Source organism: Jaculus jaculus, chromosome 9, assembly GCF_020740685.1.
Source record: "Jaculus jaculus isolate mJacJac1 chromosome 9, mJacJac1.mat.Y.cur, whole genome shotgun sequence".
NCBI lineage: Eukaryota > Metazoa > Chordata > Mammalia > Rodentia > Dipodidae > Jaculus > Jaculus jaculus.
Window position 1 is genome coordinate 62764616 of NC_059110.1, and position 20443 is coordinate 62785058.

Consider the following 20443-nt stretch of genomic DNA (forward strand, 5'->3'; position numbering starts at 1 on the left):
TAAAGAGTATTAACCACTATAGCTTACAAATTGCAATATGATGAAGGCCGTTCCCTGCTAAGGAAATGGTACATTCCTGTAAGAACCTGGAAGTATATTGGACTGCAAATGCTTGACCACAATAAATCCATCCTATACATGAACCCAGATCCTATCAAAAGCAATAATTCTCCTGAGTTACTCCAGACTAAAGTTGTGATTTGATTTGATTTTCCACCTAACCACTATTTCCATCTACTAGGAATCCATATAGTTGCTAATTCTGGTGACTTAGAACAGCAAGTTAGCCCACAAATTAAAACATTTGATGCTTGTGCTAACTTCAGCAGTATACATGCTACAAACAAGCTCTGTATGGGCTGTCAACAAGATGATATACAAATTCATGACTTTTCAATAGTTTTTAAAAAAATTTTTGTTCATTTTTTTAAAATTTATGTACTTGAGAGTGACAGAGAGAGAAAGAGGCAGATAGACAGACAGAGAGAGAGCGAGAGAGAATAGGCACACCAGGGCCTCCAGCCACTGCAAAGGAACTCCAGATGTGTGCGCCCCCTTGTGCATCTGGCTAATGTGGGTCCTGGGGAATTGAGCCTTGAACAGGGGTCCTTAGGTTTCATAGGCAAGCACTTAACTGCTAAGCCATCTCTCCCGCCCTCTTCAATAGTTTTTAAAATGATCTGATATTAGCCCCATAGATGAGGGGTGAGAGAACATCCCAGGATGGGCTTAAGTCTGAATCCTGAGTCATCTCCTTCCTGTAATTAGCTGTTCTTAGACTCTTCAAGTTAGCTGTTCCTTCATTTCTTTTCCTCCATGTTATCAAAAGCTCACTATCTTACTTGACAGCTTCCCTCTGTTGACTTCAGGAAGTGTAGGATGAAGAGACACAGACAAGCTTATTGAGAGATTGAAGGCAAAAATCTGTGTTGCCTGTAATTAAGTGCCTCTGGTGATTTTATCTATATGACCTCTGCTTCCCCAAAATGACCCAATCCCCTATCTCAAAGTGAACACTGCCCCTTCACCAGAAGTAGGTGAGCAGAGCCCAGTAAAGATATAAATAAGGATACGTAGAATAATGGCTTAAAGTGTCGTGATTAAATACCATTACCTCTTTCCACATTATTAGTGGAGTTTTCAAAGAGTATTTTTTTCCTTTCTTTCAATAAAAGAAGACCTGGAAGTGGAGAAATAGCTCAGTGGTTAAGGAACTTGACTAAAGCTTAAGGTGGCTGGAGGCCCTGGTGTGCCCATCCCCACCCACACTTGCAAATAAATCAATGCATTTAAAAAAGAAGAAGACGAAGAAGACCTAGAGAATTCTATCCTGGAATTAGGTACCAACTGTTAGTGTCCAGCTCATTCCCAAATTATGAAAATTCAATGAATATAGTGCATTTTCCAAAAATACAATGAGTCAGTCCTGTTGTCTGTGTGCCTTGGCTAGGTATGTCAATAATCACCATTGAGCAGAAAATAGGAGGTATAGTGCTTCATCTTGGTGTAGCTTGCTCATCCTGACATAGGATTCCCTTGCCCTATGGAAATGAGACAGTGGAGTAAGAGGGAGCATCACATAGTTCCACCAGTCTTAGTTTGGCCTTATCAAGGTGTGTGCTCACTTGCACAGGTTCCTCTGGCCATTGGAAACCTCTCCTGAGTTTGACAAAAGTCCACTGATGTCTACTCTAGACAATTCAACCAGGGCCATAAATGGCTGCTCTATATTTCAGAACATAGAATGCTACATTTAATAGCTGTCTGACTTTAGGCATGTTATTTAACTTCTCTATCGCTTGGTTTTTCAATTGGGCAGTACACACTGAAATAACTGTTTCCCTCTGTTATCCTAAGAATTTAATAGGATAAGGGAGATACACCTTCTACCACAGTCCCTGATAGTAGTAACTACTCAATAGCTACTGCTGCTTCTGATACACTGGCAGAAAAATCTCATCACATATTTTAACCTTCCTGGATGGATAGTCTTTGCCTATTCTGAGCTCCTTCTGAGCTGTGTATCATCCTGTAAGTAGGTTAGGCACACAGTCTCTTGGGTGCTCTCAAAGAAATAAGGCCACTGCTAATCAAAATTGGACAGTAAGCAAATGTTAATTTTTAAAAAAAAGATGGAAAAGATCTTTGTGTGTCTCTTGGGTTCCTACTATTGCATTGATTAACTGTGAGCTAGAAAATATGTGTGAAAAAATATGTGTGTAGGTAGGCAAACCAACTGGTTGGTCTGAGAAATCTTAAAGGAAAGACGATGATAAGTTTAAGTCCAAGTCTCAGTGGAGTCCATCTAGCTTTGGACAGTCATTTTAAGTTCTTGTTTGTTTGTTTGTTTGTTTTGGTTTTTTGGTCTGAAAGAAATCCCATGTCTGTCCCTTGAAAGGCTCCTTCTTAGGAGAGTTCTGTGTCTGTTTCTTCTACTTTGCTACAAATAGCTGAGCTACACAATCACTTTGACACAAATCTTTTGGGAAGAGGAGGGATGTCCAGGCTCTATGATACTTTTGTAACAGGTTTGTAATAAAACTCTTTATGGGATGAATCTAGATAATTGTGGGGTGAAGATGTATGGGAAATTAGAATATAGTCAACATTCCAATGGCCATAGATGTATTAGCTTCAGCATGTGACCCCCATATCTCCAGGGAGAAGTTCTACAGGAACTATCTTTTCTACCCCAGTGAAACCCAAGAGTTGAACCTTAACAAGGGACCCAAGATGTCTTAAAAGTTCAAGAACCCATTGGTTCTATGAAAACAGGAATGGGTCCAGCTCCCGAAATGAAGGGTTCAGTTTTCTCAAAGTAACAGATTTCTGATGAAAGGAAAACCCCAGAGCCCCTGAACAGAGATTTGTTTTCTAAAGAAATGAAAGCAATGTGGAGGAAAGAAGACCAGGGAGCTCCCTCTGCTGGATCCCTGACAGAAACTCCATAGCAGTCACACTACCCTATCCTGTGAGGATATTTGAAGCCTCTGAGCATTTTGGTCTTGGTACCTTAAACAAGAATGAGGTATCCTCATGCAAATCAGAAGATGCTTGCTTCTTCTTCATCTTTCATGATTTGATCTAATGTTTGCTGGGCACCAACACCATAGTGCTAAGCATTTAATTTGCTTGTTTCATTTAATCCTAACCATAGACCTCCATGACAGGGTTTTACATGTAAGGGAATTGAGACCTGAAAAGAGTTAATAAGTCCCTGAAATCTCCAAAGACTATAAGACAGCCCTCCATATTGACCTTCATGATTCTCAGAGCTAGAACCAAACAGAAGAAAGAAGTGAATTGTATGAAGAGGGGAGTAGAACTTGTTCTCAGCATCTAATATAGATAAGTCATACTAGCTTGGAGATTGTCCCCATATACTTTCTGGGTCCCAGAACATTTCAACCTTGCTTTTTAAGAAACTGTCAGCTCACAAGTCAATGAAATAGATGGCAGTGTTCATCCAATATGCACTATCATGGTGATGCCCAAGCTAAAGGAAGGAAAGTGGCCAGCATGATGACCAGAAGTTCCAAGACAGAGTAGAGGCCTTTACAAGCTTGAGGAACATGTTCACACCTATTTTTCTGAAGATTAAATCCTGAGGGAGGTAGGGCAGGTAGCATAAATGAATACTATATGGATTGAGAACTTAAAATACTGAAGGGTTTGTTCTAGATCTTGGTTAGACACAAACAGTAACATCACTACCAGCTCAAGTCTTGACTTTCTGGAGGGTGTGGTTTAGAACTAAGATCTAAGTTGGACTTTTTAGCTAAAGAAAATAAAGTTTCTAAAACCACCTACTTGTTTCACACCCAGAGCCTTTCCTGGGTTTCCTCTTTTCTTCTTCATATTATTTTTTCTTTTGCTGATTTATAATTAACCTCCTTTAGTATTGAGCCATTTGAGAACTAGAAATTATATAAGCTATTTGTCCTTTTGAGCTTTATCTCTTACCAGTTCACATTTTAAAAAGTTATTCAGAGCCTTGGGGGAATATCAAATATTACTTCAACACTCCTGTGTTTTTGAATATGTAAACATTTTCAACCCACCCAGGAGAATCTTCACAGCAGTTCTTCAGGCATGTGAGATATGAGTAAGTTATAGAATTTCCATTCCTGCTTGAGGTGGGATGCTAGTCTCCAGTTTCACTGTAAATTAAGACAATAACAGTGCCTTCAAATAGTACCCAACCCCCCCCACCCCCATTAGCTGCCCCTTTCCCTACAAGCAGTGATGTCATCAGAATGATGCTTACTGATTATATAGACATAACAAGAGCAAGTTTCCTCTATAAGTCTTCTCAGAAACTGCCTAAACAGAGTGGCTAGATTATAAATACTTATCCAGGGTGTGACCTCCTGGCCCTCAGCTACTGGTGGGAGCATTTGTTTCTAGTTGAACCTGTTAATGCCATGAACTCCATTTTGTCAGAAATGTGACTTCTTGATAAATAGTCCAGATTTGCCAGTGGGGAGTGAATTCTATTTGGCTACCTGATGGTAAGGCTGACCATCCCTTTGCCCAGCTGTAGCCTTGAGCATTTGCCCACCTTGTTCTTTCTATCCCCAGGGAAGCCAAAATGATGCCATAGAAGGAGGGAATGGGAGAGCCTGGAGCTTAATACTCCTGGGGTATTTTGAGTGACAGAATATGTATTCCTGACACCATGTCCCTTTCCTCTTGCTTACTATAGGATCATCAAAGACCAAAAGAAGACGAGATGGGTTTTCAAAGCAATGTTCACACATGCAGGACACATGTCATCCTTTGCCTCGTGCTTTCTGCAGTGTTGCTGCTCTCCTTCATGTTCCTGTTCATCCTCGCTACAATAATCCCTTCCTGACCACCACCTTTTCTTCATTCCCTACCCTCAGCTCTTTCTCTGAAGTTCTCCTCCTATGGGGCATGGTTTTGTGCTTCTACTTTGAATCATATCTAGGTGGCTACCCTTATTTTCCTTTTCTTCTGTCTCTTCCTCACACCAGACTTGCCTAACACTCAGTCCCTTGATCCGATAACCAGAGAAAATCTTTCTTCTTTCAAATGAAGGCACAAGATGCTCTTCCAGAGCCATCACACTCAATGAAGACAGCCAAGGTATATCTGAGTATGATGTCACTGACAACAGATGGAAATAATAGAAATCCCTTAATCCCAGTCAGATATAGTGAAGGAGCTTACTCAAACTGGACTGATTAAGAATGTGGGAGTGGGAGGAGGAAGAACAAGAGAAGGAAGAAGATGCCTGGCATGGTGGCGCACGCCTTTAATCCCAGCACTCGGGAGGCAGAGGTAGGAGAATTGCCGTGAATTCAAGGCCACCCTGAGACTACAGAGTTACTTCCAGGTCAGCCTGGACCAGAGTGAGACCCTACCTCGAAAAACCAAAAAAAAAAAAAAAAAGAGAGAGAGAGAGAGAGATCAAAGGAAGAAAGAAAGAGCCTCAGAATTGGATTGCCCCTGAATACAGAATGGAATCCCCTAGATTTTTTTTCTCCAATTAAATTTGCATTTCATTCTATCTCATTGTGATGCTTCACTCTAGACATTTTCATCTGAGGCCCAAGGCTTTTCTTCATGGGTCCTAAGCCCAGCCATGGGCTCTTGGAAGATGAGGTAAGTGCTATCAGCAAGCATGTACAGGGCGTGACCTCAGAAACCCAGTGCTGTTGAATTGGATACACCATATTAGGACATAGGATTGTGCTGTATTGAGCCCTGATTTTTTTCCCCTGAGCTCCACAGGGACCCCCAGAACCATCATAATGTCAGTCAGATCCACAATACTCACCTAGACCTTTAAAATGCAAAAGAGATCCTGAAGACTGACAATTTCCAGATTTATACCCTCTTTAAAAAATTGGCAAGGTATGATGACACAGGCATGTAACCCCAACTACTCCAGAGGTTAAGACACTAAGGTTGTGATTCAAGACCTGCCTGGGCTACAAAATGAGTTCGGCCCAACTTGAGTAACTCAAACATGTCTCAAAAGGCTAGACTTAAGGCTCAGTGGTACAACATTTGTATGAAGCCCTGGGTTTTATCCTCAGCACTGTTAAAAATCTCAAAATATATCTTCTCCCATTTTTTCCCCTTCTTTAGGAGTAAACTACAGCTGATGGGATGTGCTAAGCTTTCATACGTGGCTAAGGGTCTCCCTTCCTAGGACTTGAGTCAGATCCAGTTCATTATCAAAATAATAGATGCTTCCCAAGAATTATAAAATTATAATACATGTTAGCCAATTCATCCTCTCTGTTCCATAGCCTATGCCTATTGGACTAGAAATTACAAAAATACAATCCCCATTCTTTTTTGTTGGCTTATCAGGCAAACATGGTGACCCAAGCTTACTGGATCAGTAATAATGGCAAGACTGCCTTAATAATAAATAGGTATAAAGTTCTCTGCCTGCTGAGTTCAGGCTGGTAGACAATTACCTGTCCACAAGTCATAAAATTTAAGCTAAATTCCTACAGGTATCTGTAATTGTTCTTTTTTCCCTACGGTCCATGTGTCTCAAGCTCTAACACCTTGCTATTTGGCCTTTAAAGTGTGCTAACTTCTTGAGCCCCACCCCACCACCTCAGTGTCTGCTTCTTATCATGTGCTTGCTCTGTCTTTGCTGTCTATGCTAAGATTCTCTGCATGAAACTTAATCTAGAGATTATTGGGTGACCACCTACTCCTCATTCTCCCAAATGAGCCTTTCATTGGCAAGGCATGTAAAACCCTATCATCTAGTTCTCCAAGGTATTCGTAGTTGGGACTAATTAGCCCTTAACAATGGGGTTGTGCATACAGGATATGAACACTCTTAACTATTTCAGGTGAACAGAGAGTTGAGAACTTTCAGAGCTGATGGCAACCAAAAAGTGAGGTGAGAGAAGAATTTCAGTCACTTTCCTTCATCATCCAAGTGATCCTTAAGACATTTACCCTCAAATTTCCAAATATACTGGCTTCTAAGAAATATTTCCCAAGGCTGAATATACCTCTTGATTAAAACATGTGTTTAACAGGGAAAGGATTGTGGAATAGCTTGTATTATGCATGCTGTAGCTTATATCCCCCCACTGGACTAATAAATCAATTGGAAGAGTGGTCAGGGATGCCAGTTTTTAAAGGATTGAAGGAGAGCTGGAGTGACTGGTTAACTCCAGAGGCGGTGTTTTGTTTTTTCAGCTCTCACCTTAAGACAACCTTCTTGGAAGACTCTTCCTGACATATCACTTGTGTCATCCTTGCTTCTTCAGTGGTGGTAGAAACATGGTTGGGAACAGCAGCCTGAATGGATGAGAAGTTCACTGCATCTCCATGCCTAAACAAATCCCTTGAGTTTTATATATAAGCCTGAACTAGCTGAGACCTTCTTTTAAAACAGGAGAGAGGCAGCTGGGTGTGGTGGTACACACCTTTAATCCCAGCACTTGGGAGGCAGAGGTAGGAAGACTGCCATGAGTTGGGGGCCACTCTGAAACAAAAGAGTGATTTCCAGGTTAGCCTGAGCTAGAGTGAGACACTACCTCAAAAAAAAAAAACAAAAAAAAAAAAAACAGGACAGAGTAGTTTTCGCTTGTAGACAGCCTTGCAATGTGTGGAGAAACGGGGTAAAATCTAATGACTCTAAAGAACTCTTGAGCAGGAATATGTCAGTTTCATTCACTACAATGTCCCCCAAACCTCCACATCCACATGATAGAGGGTAGAGCCTGAATACTGAAGACCAGAGCTGGAATAGAGAAAGCATGTTGGACTAGTGTGGGCTCAAGTGTTGTTGCACACAAACAGACATTTGATCGGATTCCTACTTTTTTAAAACAATAGTTTATTATTTATTTATTATTTGAGAGAGAGAGAGAGAGAGAGAGAGAGAGAGAGAGAGAGAATGGGCATGCCAGGGCCTCCAGCCACTGCAAACAAATTCAGATGCATGCGACCCCTTGTGTATATGGCTTACATGGGTCCTGGGGAATTGAATTTGGGTCCTTTGGCTTTGCATGAAAGTGCCTTAACCACTAAACCATCTCTCCATCCCTGATTCCTACTTTTATAGCTTCAAGTTTTATGGCTTTTAGACAAGTCATTTAAACTTTCTGATTTCCATTTCCTCAGCTTTAGACTAGTAGTAGAAGCCATTATTTTTGGAGTTATTTCTGTGCTCTGTGATCATATAAGGTAGGTATCACCATTTTTTAACACTTGTAGGATTTCTGTAAGGATAAATGATCATTTTTGTTAAAGTACCCATCACAATATCTGTATATACTTGGTGATCAAAACTATTGATTTCTTCTTAGGCCCAAATAATTCTGCTCCCTAATGATAACTTTAACCAAAGAGGAACCTTTCTCCAAGATGAACTCCCTGGGTTGATTTTCTGGTAGCTGTTTGTTTTCCTTTTCAAATCCAGCACTTTTTCCTGGTGTTTGGAGAAGAGACAGTAGAGCCAGGGTAGATCATATGTTGTCTTCACTGACCCTGAAAGAAAGGAGACTCAGTTGTCCTTGAGGGCTGTGTGATAGCAAGCAAGTTCTTTTCCTACTTGTCATCTCAGGGATGGGCTAGCAAAGCAGAAAGTGATTTCCATCCTGGGCAGATTTCACACCAGTCTGTTAATTCTGTGAGTCTTACTTGACTGCTTAGACAGGAATTGGGCACCACAGCCTTTAACAAAGGATGATGAAACAGTTCAGGAAGCCAAGGTCATTGGCTCCAACCCAGGCATGGACCAAAGAATATGACTGAGAATAGGGAATATGGAAATGCGGTCTGCTGAGGACTTGCTTTCTGCAAATGGTTCTGTTGTGCTTCCCAGCCCTGCTTACTCAATCTTACCAGTCAGCCCAGGACACAAACAGGGCAGAGGGGCACCTTCTTCTGAGAGGGAGAGGTAGAGATGTTGAGCTCACCAGGTGACCTTGGTTAGATTATAATTTTGTCTGCTGCCCTCAAAATTGTGATGGCACATTGCTACTATTCCTAACTATCTTTTTCCATGTTTGATGAAAGCTGTAGGGAACCTTAAGTGAATCTGCCATGATCTCAAGACCAACCTCATTAGCATATGACCACCCTAACCACCCTATGTAGCACAGAATGTAGGTAACATTATTCTAAACAGCCTCTCCTCTACATAGTGTATGCAGTCCATATGGACCCATTATTATATGAATGAACCCACATGTATGAGTATATGCTTACATCTTGCTTCATATCTTTTTTTTTTTTTTTTTTTTTTTTTGGTTTTTCGAGGTAGGGTCTCACACTAGTCCAGGCTGACCTGGAATTCACTCTGTCATCTCAGGGTGGCCTTGAACTCACAGCGACCCTCCTACCTCTGCCTCCCAAGTGCTGGGATTAAAGGCGTGCACCACCATGCCCGGCTCCTTGCTTCATATCTAAAAACCCACCTCTGTACCTTTAAAAACATCCTTAGCATGACATTTCATTAATCTAAGAAGACTTCATTGAAATGTTGCCAGCATTTCATGTCTGCCTAGTCACATCTAATGGCCCCATGTGATAAACCATTCTTAGCACAAAATCCAGAGCTGTTGTCTTTCTCTCATTGATATTTCCCCTGACTGCACACCATCCCACTGCAGCAGCATTCTCACATGCATACATGCATGCATTCAGAGAGCTAAAAATAAGCAGCTCCTGATGGGCTGCCAGAGGGTGTCCTCGGTATGGAGCAGGCGTCCTCTTTCCCTTTAGTAGGCATAGCTTAAGCCATAGAAAGAAATTGAGGGCCATAGATAGGCTTAAGCTGAACCCAAAATCTCTAAGGCAAGTTGCAAAGGCAGGAGTACCTGAGGAGAATGGGAAAGACTGAGTTCCACAATCATTCTCTCCCAGACCTCGTGTCCAAAGTCTTCTCCAAAACCTCTCAATAGGTGACCTCTGGATAATTGCTTATTGGCACCAAGAAAACCCTACCAGACAAAGCTGATAATCAGGTTAAGAAAGAAGATAGGTCATGCCTCCAGTATCTCTAAACAGCTTCCTACTGCCTAGGCTTCCTGGTCTTGCCATGTTGATCTTGGATGCTGTGTGCATTTGGGAAGAGGGACTCATATGCATGTGGTTTCATGAAAATTTTCCAGTCTGGAAGAATTCTTCTTTCATGACTCCATCAGTCAAGAAACGCTTTGTCATGCTAGGTGGTGGCATTTCTTCTGAACACCTCTTACTCAGACTCACACTCTAAGATACAAGTACACATACCAAGACTCTGTCACCCTCATGAAACAAGTACCATCCAGAGCAGTTTAAAAATAGCACCCATCTATTGAACTTATTTTCTCAGGAACATTATTTCAAGAAGAAAAATAATCTGTTGGTCTTTGAGAGAAAAAAAAAAAAAAGACTAAACCACCTGGCCTTAAAAAGTCCAGATAATGTGCCTGGAAACAATAACTGTAGTGTTGGTTGCATTTCTTCCTCTTCCTCTTCCTCTTCCTCCTGGGGAAAGAAAATTGTGTACTCACCAATGCTCTGTTACCTGGACAATGATAAGTTTTCCCATTTGAGAGTAAAGGGTGCCTGAAAACAGCCTTGCCCCCGCCTTTTTTGGTGTTTCCACCACCAACGGGGACTCCTTGCAGGATGACGGGTTTGTTAATCATCTCTTCCCTTCTCCCACACAGGGAAGTCCCTAAAAGGTTGCTACTTGCAAAAGGGTCTCCTCCCTCCCCTCTTTCTCTCTCTCTGTGTTAATTGCAGGCATACTTGTTCCTGCTTTGCGAGTCTGTCCATCTCTCTTTCTGTAACTAAGATCTTTGCTCTTGGGAAGCTGTTGCTGGATGATTCGGTGGGAGACCAAGCCGAATGCGTGGGCACAGGAAAAAGGAGAAAGGAGGGGGGAGTAAAAGAAAGCAGGAGAGAGACGTAGGTTCTGTTATTTGCGTCACTCAGATGTCTCGGCTATCTACTCAACATAGATATCTGAGATATAGCCTATAGCTGTCCCTGCTACAATGACCAGATAGGAAAGGGCAGGGAATGGACGCCCCAGAGTCTCTGGATTGTGGGGTTCGAAATGGGCAGCCAGGACTTTTGAAGGGGAGGGGAAGTCCCGGAGGACACGCCCCTCGCCCGCCCTGTCTGCCGGACAGACCCAGCCGCAAGCCACCTGAGCGGCTGCCCAGCCCAAGCCTGGGGTGGCGCCCTCTTCAACCACCTAGCCTTCTCAGTGGCTGCGCCAAACACAAAGCGCTGTCTCCGAGCAGAAGACTCATCTGGGCTGAGCAGACCCACCAAAGAGGAGAATCTGCGCGTGACGTCAGCAGTTGATGACTGACGCAGACTGGCAAAGGAGACTCTAGGCGGCTGCTCTGCGCTGTCTTCTTGAGTCTATTTTCTCCAACCCCTCGTAGTGGATTACTAGAACGCAAAACACACAGAGTCCACACATATGCAGCTTTAAAAATACACATTTCCAAAGGCGATGTGTGCAAACACAACGCTATTATGCAAAGCGTGGGTGGCAAACGGGAAGGGTTCGGATGATTCCCCCCTTATTTGGGGATCTCCATTGTGGACAGCAGTAGGCACGGGAACTCCTCTGAGGAAGGGGCTATGCGTCGCCCTCCCCCATCATGTACGAGATCTGGTCAATGGAGGCAGGTCTAAGAATACAACCTCCCCACCGCCTTCTGTGTGGGGAGACGAGGAGCTGCAACAGGCAGGGCCAGACTGTGGAGGAAGGGTGACTGTAAGAAACATTTTGATATTTTTCTGTTTTGAAAACCATCTTCTGCAGTAATATAAGTGAATCTGGTGGTGCATAAAAAGTGAGGAGGGGCGCTTCATGCACATTTAATATTTTGAACGCAACGTTCCAGTGAAATGCCTTTGTGTGGGGAGGTTTTTTCAGTACTTGCTAAAAATAGCATCTGGGTTTGATCGTGTTCCAGAAATAGACCGAGGCTGTGCTGGGATAAAAAGCCAGCGCGGGTGGAAGAAAACCTGGACATCACCGCGTTCCTGCCCCCCCCCCCACTATGTCTGGAAATTAATTGTTGGATTTTTCCTTTCCTCTCTCCTCTCTTCATCCACTTTCTATTCCCTGCCCTTCTGTTTTTCTTTCTCTCAAGGAGTTCTCGCTTGGGTAAGTAATATCATGTCATGTGCATGCTGCAGACTGTAAGTACAAGCTGACGCTTATTTTTGTGCATGCTCGGGGTTCATTCTTGGCTGCCCGTTTGCCCCTTTCCAAATTGAAGGATGAGACAATACCGGGGTAAGGGTGTATTTCTCTGTGTATATACAATGAATTTGGAGTTGCATGCAAAGGAACCGAAAGGGAATTCTTGCAGCGTCGGGAATCACCCTGGCAAATTTGAATCAATAGCTGCTGCAGCGCGCTCTGTCGTTGTGGGTTGGCGCTGTTGAGCACGCTTCTCTCCACTGCCCCTTCCCCTCCCTGTCTTCAAAGGTGGCCAGACAGGCTTAATGGGCCACCTCGCTGCAAGATTAATGGAAATGATGAACTATAGATTAAAATTGCATGGGGCTGGGGAGGTAAAAACAGGGAAACAAACTTCCCTGCTCGCTCGGGTCAGGAATCTGAGCACTTCGACCCTGGCCTGGCCAGGCTCAGGACTCGGTACTGTCCACGGAAGATAGGTGCTGAAAATTCCGAGTCCTTGGAGAATTCAGTTTTGAGCGCCAGGGGGCGGGGTTGGAGCCAGCTGCGGCTAGCCCCGCCCTGGATGCGGAGAGGAGAGGGTTAAGGATGTTCAAAGGGGATAGTCGTGACTTCGGTGAAAGCTTTAGGGAAAAGGAGGGGTGAGTGGGAAGGAAAGGGAGAAAAAAAATTAAAGGAGAGGGAGCGAAGTGTTACATTCAAGGATGAACTAAAGCCCGGTGCTCCAGGAACGAAAGACCAAATCTGGTGGTTCACATTGTCTTTCCTTGTAGAACCCAGCCGTTATCTTGGTCTACAGTCTGTGGCTCCAGTGCCTTCCCGCCATGGGGTTTAAAAGATTTTTCTTGATGATGGTGACTCTCAAAATACGAGGCTATAAGTTACTTTTTTCAGGCCCTCGTCCCCTCCCACTTCGTGTGTCCCCTCCCTCATTCATATTCTGTAATTCAGGGAGGGACATAAGGGTGTGTGTGTTCTATGGCATTTTATTATTCCTACTTCCATAGCATCCTAGTCATAGGAGCCCTACGTGACTGAACTGAACGTATTGGAAGCCAAAGCACTGGAGTTGTTGGTGCTTTACAGAGAATCAAGACTTGGGACCACCTCCCAGAGAGCTTAAAAGCCAAAATACGAAGAGAAATTGGGGAGGGTTGTTCTCTGAGTTGACAAATGTTGCTGGGGAGACCAACTCCCCAGGGTGAGTTGTGCATGAGATGCATGGTAATCAGCACTGACAGAACCTGTATAGCTGAGGTGAGGGGGCAGGTGAGGAAGAATGGGAAGGACATGGGAATTGGGGGGGGGGTATTGTGTGTACACAGACATTTGTACCAATTAACTCCTCACAGCAGGATAATGAAAGTACATCCTCAAACTGCCCCACAAAGTGGGCTATAAACAGTGAGGGGGGAATGAAGCATTCTTGCAGGTCTGCAGTAAGTTCATGGTCATGCAGAGGTATTATATATATAATTTAAAACTCTCCTTTGGATTAGATCATTTACTGTGGAGGCCAGCCACTGGAAGGAGACCAGATACTCTGTTCCATGCATCTACCTGGCAATAGGCCCTCCTTTAGTGGCATACCCTCCTTGCAGGGCAACTGGGTTGCAGCCCTTTGGGATTAGGAGAAAATGGATGGAGTTACTTTTACTGGCAAGCAGTCCCTCTCTGGGTAGGTTTCCTTGCTGAGGCTAATTCTTGTCAACTCTTAATCATAACAGGGCTTTTACTGATCTTGTGAAGAATAAAACAAATAACACTGCAGCCCACACTTTGTCTTGTCAACTCAACTCTGAACCACAGTTGTTGGCAGCCTCCACCCACCCCTGGGTCTCCTTCGTCATTCAACAGGACCTACTAGTTCTTGTACTAAACCTCCCTCCTCAGCCCCACAAATTGCCTGGCAGTGTTTACAAATTCTGCGATATTAGCAAAGGGAACTGTGGTAGAAGAGTGCAATAAAACACCTACAACACATGGAGCATGGTGGTGGCAGTGGGGTGCTCCAAGAAATATGAAGATCTTATGTCCTTATTTCCCTCCAGTCCTCCCCCCGCCCTTCCCACTGCTTGGCACAATGCACACGTTTACCCCCCCCCCCCCACAAACTGGATCTTATTAAATAATTCAATGGTAGCGGTGCAATTTTGGTTGGAACCAGCACGGATTCCCAAGTCGTGACTGCAAAAAGTGAGTAATGCGCTCTGGCTGCGTCATGGCTGTAGTCACAGTTCATTCCGAACTGAGAAGGAATCGTGACTTTGCCTGGAGACGTCCCCTACATGGGAGACGGGGAGGGGGGGCAAGCCAGGGGAAACAGGGGTGGGGGAAAAAATTATCCAATGAAAACTGCTGCCCGAGGAGGGGGCATTTGAACTCCACTGGTCGCTGCACTGCTGTCTCCTCTCTGCCCCGTGCATCTTTCCCCCTCCCCCCTCCCTGTCAGCGCTCTCCAAGAGCGCCCGCCCGCCCTTCTCACTACTGCATGAGTCCTCAACAAGTTGGAGGAAAGCAGGACAGCAGGGGTTAAGATCAGGAAGCCGCAATTACCAAGATCGTGACCCTCCCACACAGTACAGTAACTTATATACTTACCTGGAAGAGCCCATTTTGCCGCTGGGCAAACACCAGTGGGGGGAGGGGCAGAAGTGGAGCAGACTAGCAGGAGAGGACTCCTTCAATCTGGCTGCAGAGCCATCAGGACCCGCGCACTTCCGAGACCCTACCTGGACCGAGGTAAGGAGAAAGGGGTTGGAGCATTGGCCAGCTGGTGGTCGGTAGGCTCACTGATCGGCTGAGCAGAACTTTTTCTCCCAGTTGCGGGCGCCAAGGCAGCGATCAGCTCAGACTGTGGAACCCCCTTAACGCGTCAGGCGCGGACGCTCGGAGGTGTGCTTGCGTCTATGGGTCGCTGAGCTAAGCAGTGGGGGTGCAGTGGGAGGTGGGTGGGTCACAGAGCTGCTGCAGGGATGGATGGGCGGAGAGGTGGACCAACAGGAACTTGGAGACGATACTAGGCGATGTAGAATTTTCTCCCAACACGGTGTGTGTGTGTGTGTGTGTGTGTGTGTGTGTGTGTGTGTGTGTGTCTGTGTGTGTGTGTGTGTGTCCACGCATCACATCGATTCCAGAGTTGCCAACAAAAGGCAACTTTCGCCCCTAAGTTTTTGTAATGTTTTCAGCATCTACTCTGGCTTAGGTTTTCCCCACTGGGGACCATACCCTTGGGGTAGGAGACCATCACACGACTGATCACACCCTTCTTTGGCATTAATGGGCTGAGGAAGGGAAAAGAGAACCGGGAAGGAGATGGGCTGCACTGGAAAGAAGAGAACAACCCTTAAAATTTAGGATAGATGTGTGGGGGAGGGGCTTCCAGGGAAGGAGGGAAATAGGAAAGGACAGAAGGAGGGGACGACATCCTCCTTCCTCCCTTCCTCTCCAATTCGCCTTTCCCTCCCTTCCTGGACTGACTGACATCTCCCCTTGCTGTGGAAGCTGCTCTTCTATACCAGCTCGCGCCTTCTGGTGCTCCCAGCATTGTGTAGAATGGGTGGGGAGGGGCTGCAGCAATAAAAGGGCACTTGAGGCAAATGGTCACTAGACAGTGATCTGTAGACTAGTTCGAGAACCGTGTGGCGGAAAGAACTTCACCCTTCTTTTTGAGCACTCAAAACTTTTTTAGGAGGGTGAGAGTAGCAGAGATATTCTCATTTTCTAGAAGTAGGCCGACTAGAGTGGAGTTAGGGCTTATTTTATGTTCATCTTTGCCTGTCATTTTCCATCTGGACCTTCTGGCTTGGGTTTGATGGGAGAGGTCACTCTCTGGAGCCCCTCTATCCCAATACATGAAGCACCCTCCCTTACCTGGACTGGGATGGGAGTCATGGACAGGTCTTTTTAAACAAAAATATTTTAATGTGTTTCAGTCGTGGTTTTGTTGAATAATTAGAAATGGAAATATTTTCTCTCCCTCCCCCTTCTTAAAAAAAAAAAAAGAAATGTGAGCTCTCTTCTGATTGGTGGGTGACGATTTTAGTCCACACCAATAAGCTGGCAGCTTCGTCTGTATTTATTTAGTGCTCTGGGGGAGTTTTTCTCTTTACGCAGCGCCAGTAGTCACGGCTGGAACCTCTGCTGGGGGACAGGGAGGGATACCAGGGGATGGGGGGGGGGGGTAGATCTGGACTGTACCTGTCCGGAGATCCGCGACCTTGAAGCCAGTGCTGGTAGAGCGCTGATAGGGGAATGGGATGTGAAGACAGACAGGCTTGGAAGGCTTTGGGGTGCTGGGGCAACAGGAGAAGGATGGAGGTTGGGCTTCGGGATCCCAGGTTCCCCTCCGAGGTTCCCTTCTAGCCCTCCACACACCTTTTTTGTGGCTGTGTAGGACTGAGTTGGGGGATCACCGACAGTCTGGAGAAAGAAGAATGGGTCGCGTAGGGCGAGGAGGGGCGCGCAGCGCGCGGGGTGGGGATGCGAGCGGCGATGGAGCGCGGGTGAGACCAGCCTCCTCCGCTCCGGGCTCCAGGCTAGCAGGCGTCCTGGGCTGAAGGCGGCGGTGGATCGAAGAAGCGAGTGGACTCTGCCCTTCGCGAATCTTTTTGCGGTCTGGGCTTGCTGTTCATAACTCAATAGCCGGAAGCCCTTACCCCAAAAAGCATTCGAGGAGGGCGCGCTCCTCGAGAAGACTGCAGCCACTAAGATCGCCGAAGCCCGCACCTTCCTTACCGAGACGGCTCCCTCCTATACTTCCCCAGCCCCTATTCCCTATTTTCCACGGGAGAGTCAGTCCTTTCCGCTCTGTCCTCATCACACTCGGAGAGACATTGGTTGCTCGCCTTCCCTCCGCGAGTCCCCTGCCCCCAACTTTTTAATCGACTTTGTATCAAAGGGGGAATTGGAGCGGGTGGGACGCGTGTGTTTTCGGAGAAGTGGGAAGAACTGAAATACAAAATAATAATAATAATAAAAAGTTTACAGAAGTTGTGTCGATCCCCCACACCCTAAATAACCTCGTTAACATAGTGAAAAGAAGAAGGAAAGGGACTGGTCGTAGGGTCGTTCCTGATAAATGAATCAGTTTAGTACATAGTATGGCTGTTTTTGACTCTAATGATCTGCATCTGCAAAATGGGGGTGGGAAAGCCCTTGAGGGAGGGGCAGGGGGCCCTCATCATCCTCTGGTCCCTGTGTGCGGACTGGAGGTGGTGAGATGAGCCGCCTTGAATCTGGTAGCTCCGAAAAAGAGCCTGCTACCCGGAGCCTTCCCCCAAGCCCGCTTCTAACCTAATTCTGGGCATGTTGCGGGCTCGTATACCCTCCATCTCCTCTTTTTCGAAACTAAGTAGTATAGCAGAGAGTAAAACAGGCGAAAACTGGGGAATCCCTCGCGGGGATGGAGCTTTGGAGCTCTGCAGCTGTGCCCGACTCAGCAGCTTAGCAGTGGCAGCAGCAGTCCGGTGCTGGCCTCCTGAGGCGCCCAGTCCTGGGGAAGGAGGCAAGCTGCAGAGTGGGGAGAATCCATGGGCCCCTTCTTCCCCCTCCTCTCATTGCAGTCGTAACCACTCCGGTTACAAGTGGCACAAAGCAGGTCTTTGTACTTCGTGCCCTTCACTAGCTAAGAACATTGCTAGACACCCTTGCCCTTAGGGACTGGGCCAGAAGGACACAAGGACATACATGACTGCCCATAGGGATGAAACGGCATACAAGGTGGGTCTAGGGATATGAGAGTCCAAGATCCTAAGGCTGCAAACCTTCCCATTTTCTAGGAGGGCCTGAATTTCCCCATAGTCCCATCCTTCCTTCTTTCAACCAACTAAATGCGCACCACTATTCCTCTGTCCTCTAGTTGAGTCTCAGGACTCTACTCTCTCCAGAATAAGTAAAGGACTTCTGGGTGTTGACAGCGCTGGACAGAAGCAGTCGGTAATAGCTCAGACTGCTAGAAGTCACTGAAGGCGAGAACTCCAAGCTCCAGCGCGAAACCAAAGTTTGTCTCCCCAGATAAAGGAGATTTTCGCTCTCTGAATGTATTTTCTGAAAGAGTAAAAGGGTCCCTAAGATCTGGGCAGGAAATGGAGCAAAAGCAAAAGCTCTGAGGATTTTCCTCCTGACTCTCACCTGGAGCAGTATGTGGAGTGGTGGTGCTGCGAAGGGAGAGGCAGAAGAGCCACAGTGGAGTAAAAATAGCTTCACCCTGTGGCCCTTCAACTCTTCTTTTGCTTTTTACTTTCCTTTCCTCAGCTAGGGAGCCCCTTTCTCTCCAAAAGCCAGAATTTTCACCAGGATTGGGAGCCAGGTTACTAGAAGAGAAGTGAACTTGCACAAAGTGGCTTGAACAAGGAACCAGCAGGTTGCTCAATGGGTCTTGAGCCAGTCCGTAGTCATCTCACCTTTCCCACTGTGGCTAGGCAGAGCTGAAATCCAGGGCAGGGCCCAACGACCCACCCTCTGCCATGCAGCACCAGAACCACCTTCCGCTTTGTCTCACTCAGACAACTGTTGCTGCCTCAAAGCTGCTGCCGCTGCCTGGGCAGCTGCTTCATCAGCTGTGGGGCAGCTGCAGGCTGCAGCTGAGGCCAATCACTTTTGGTCCTGGTGGAAGCTTTCAGGGAAAGGTCTGTGTTCTGGTGGGATAGGTGGGGGGAAAAGACCCCTACCACTTTTCCTTCTCAATAAGTGAAAATCAGTGGCTTTTTGTGGCGTCTTGCATCTCTCCTTAGGATAGTTGTATTAGCCCGCAGCAGGTGAGCCCATCACCACAACCTTTACTGTGGAAAGGGGGCAAAGTGGGGGGGGGCTAACCTTTTTTAATTATCAGACTTCTAATGCATACCTCCCCAAGAAAGAGCCACATCACTAGTGAACCATGGACCTGATGGAAATTTCCATGCACTTGCATCTGATGCCCATGTCTAAGGACCCTACAGAAGAGGTAAAGCCTCCTTTCCACCCTAATCTGTTTTTCCCTAAGGAGACTGTGGGAAGCACTGGGAAAACCTAGTCCCAAGGTCTTCTAAATAGCTTTGATTTTTGCCTAGGTTAAATATCATAGCTAATGTTACTGTCTCTGGCTAGTGATGTGGTGAAGGAACCATAGAGCCATGCCAGGACAGTTGCTCACCCACTGGGGAGACAAGTGACCCTAGCCAGGCCTAGCTGTCTTCGGCTGTCTTGTGCCCAAGTTCACTGCTTCTTATATTTCCTCTTTACATCTCAACTAGTTTCTCTACTTTTGGGCTTGCTATCACTGTCTGCTCTCTTTCTGGAACCTGTGGTTGCTTTAAATTCCTCTGTCTTGCCTTTGGGTGCAAAGCAGGACCTAATTCCAAGGTTGGAAACAAATTTGCTGTAGTGTATCATTCCCAGGATATTTTCAACCTGGAGGTCATTGTGGTCATTTTTTTTGCAAAGTTCTCTACCCTTGCCTTCATCGCTCTTGGTCCTGATTCTCTACTCTGGTCTTTTCCTGTCTACAAGCCTCCTATGCCTTGATTTCCTGCAAAATATCACAGCACCCAACCTCACTCCTTCCCAGGCAACAGAGTAACCCTGCCCATCTTTTTACCTTTCAGGTGGTCAAGCTTAACCTGATACCCACAACTGGACCTGAGGGTTGGGAGATCACAGGAGTTGAAGCCTGGATGAATGAACTCAAGAATCCCAGGTAAGCACAGAGATGCCAGCCCATGGCCTTGCCTAAGTGGCCTCAAGGCCTCCACACACACGTCTTCCATAGTTAGTAGACACTGGGAGCCAGGGGTGTAGCATTATGTGGAAACAATGTCCTCAGAAGCTTTGCTTTTGGAGAAGAAATAAGCACCCAACTCAGTAGTGAGGAGGAAGGATCCATACAAAAGAGGCAGGTCTACTTTCAGTCCTGTACCAGAAGCAGGTGTTTAGAAGAAAAGCTCTAAGGGACAATGGCCTTACTCAATGGGCCCCACTGTTCCCTCTTCTCCTTCACTTTCTGGACTATTTCTGTCTATTCAGAGGAGTGAAGAGCTCAGGAGCCCTTTGTTATGGTCAGTTTCTCTGTTGGACATCTCTTTTACTGTAGTTTAGTATAAGATGGGTAGTAAACATTTTAGAGTGAAGTTTTTTAGAGGAAGGGTAAGGTGTTAAACTCTAAATACATTTACTTTTCTATTAATCAGCAAAAATCTGTTGCTACAGAGCTTTTGTTTGGCTAGAGTGGTATTTTGATACTTATTGGGGAATTTATAGTTTGGCAGAGACTTTTGAAACTCCAGGACCCTGAGG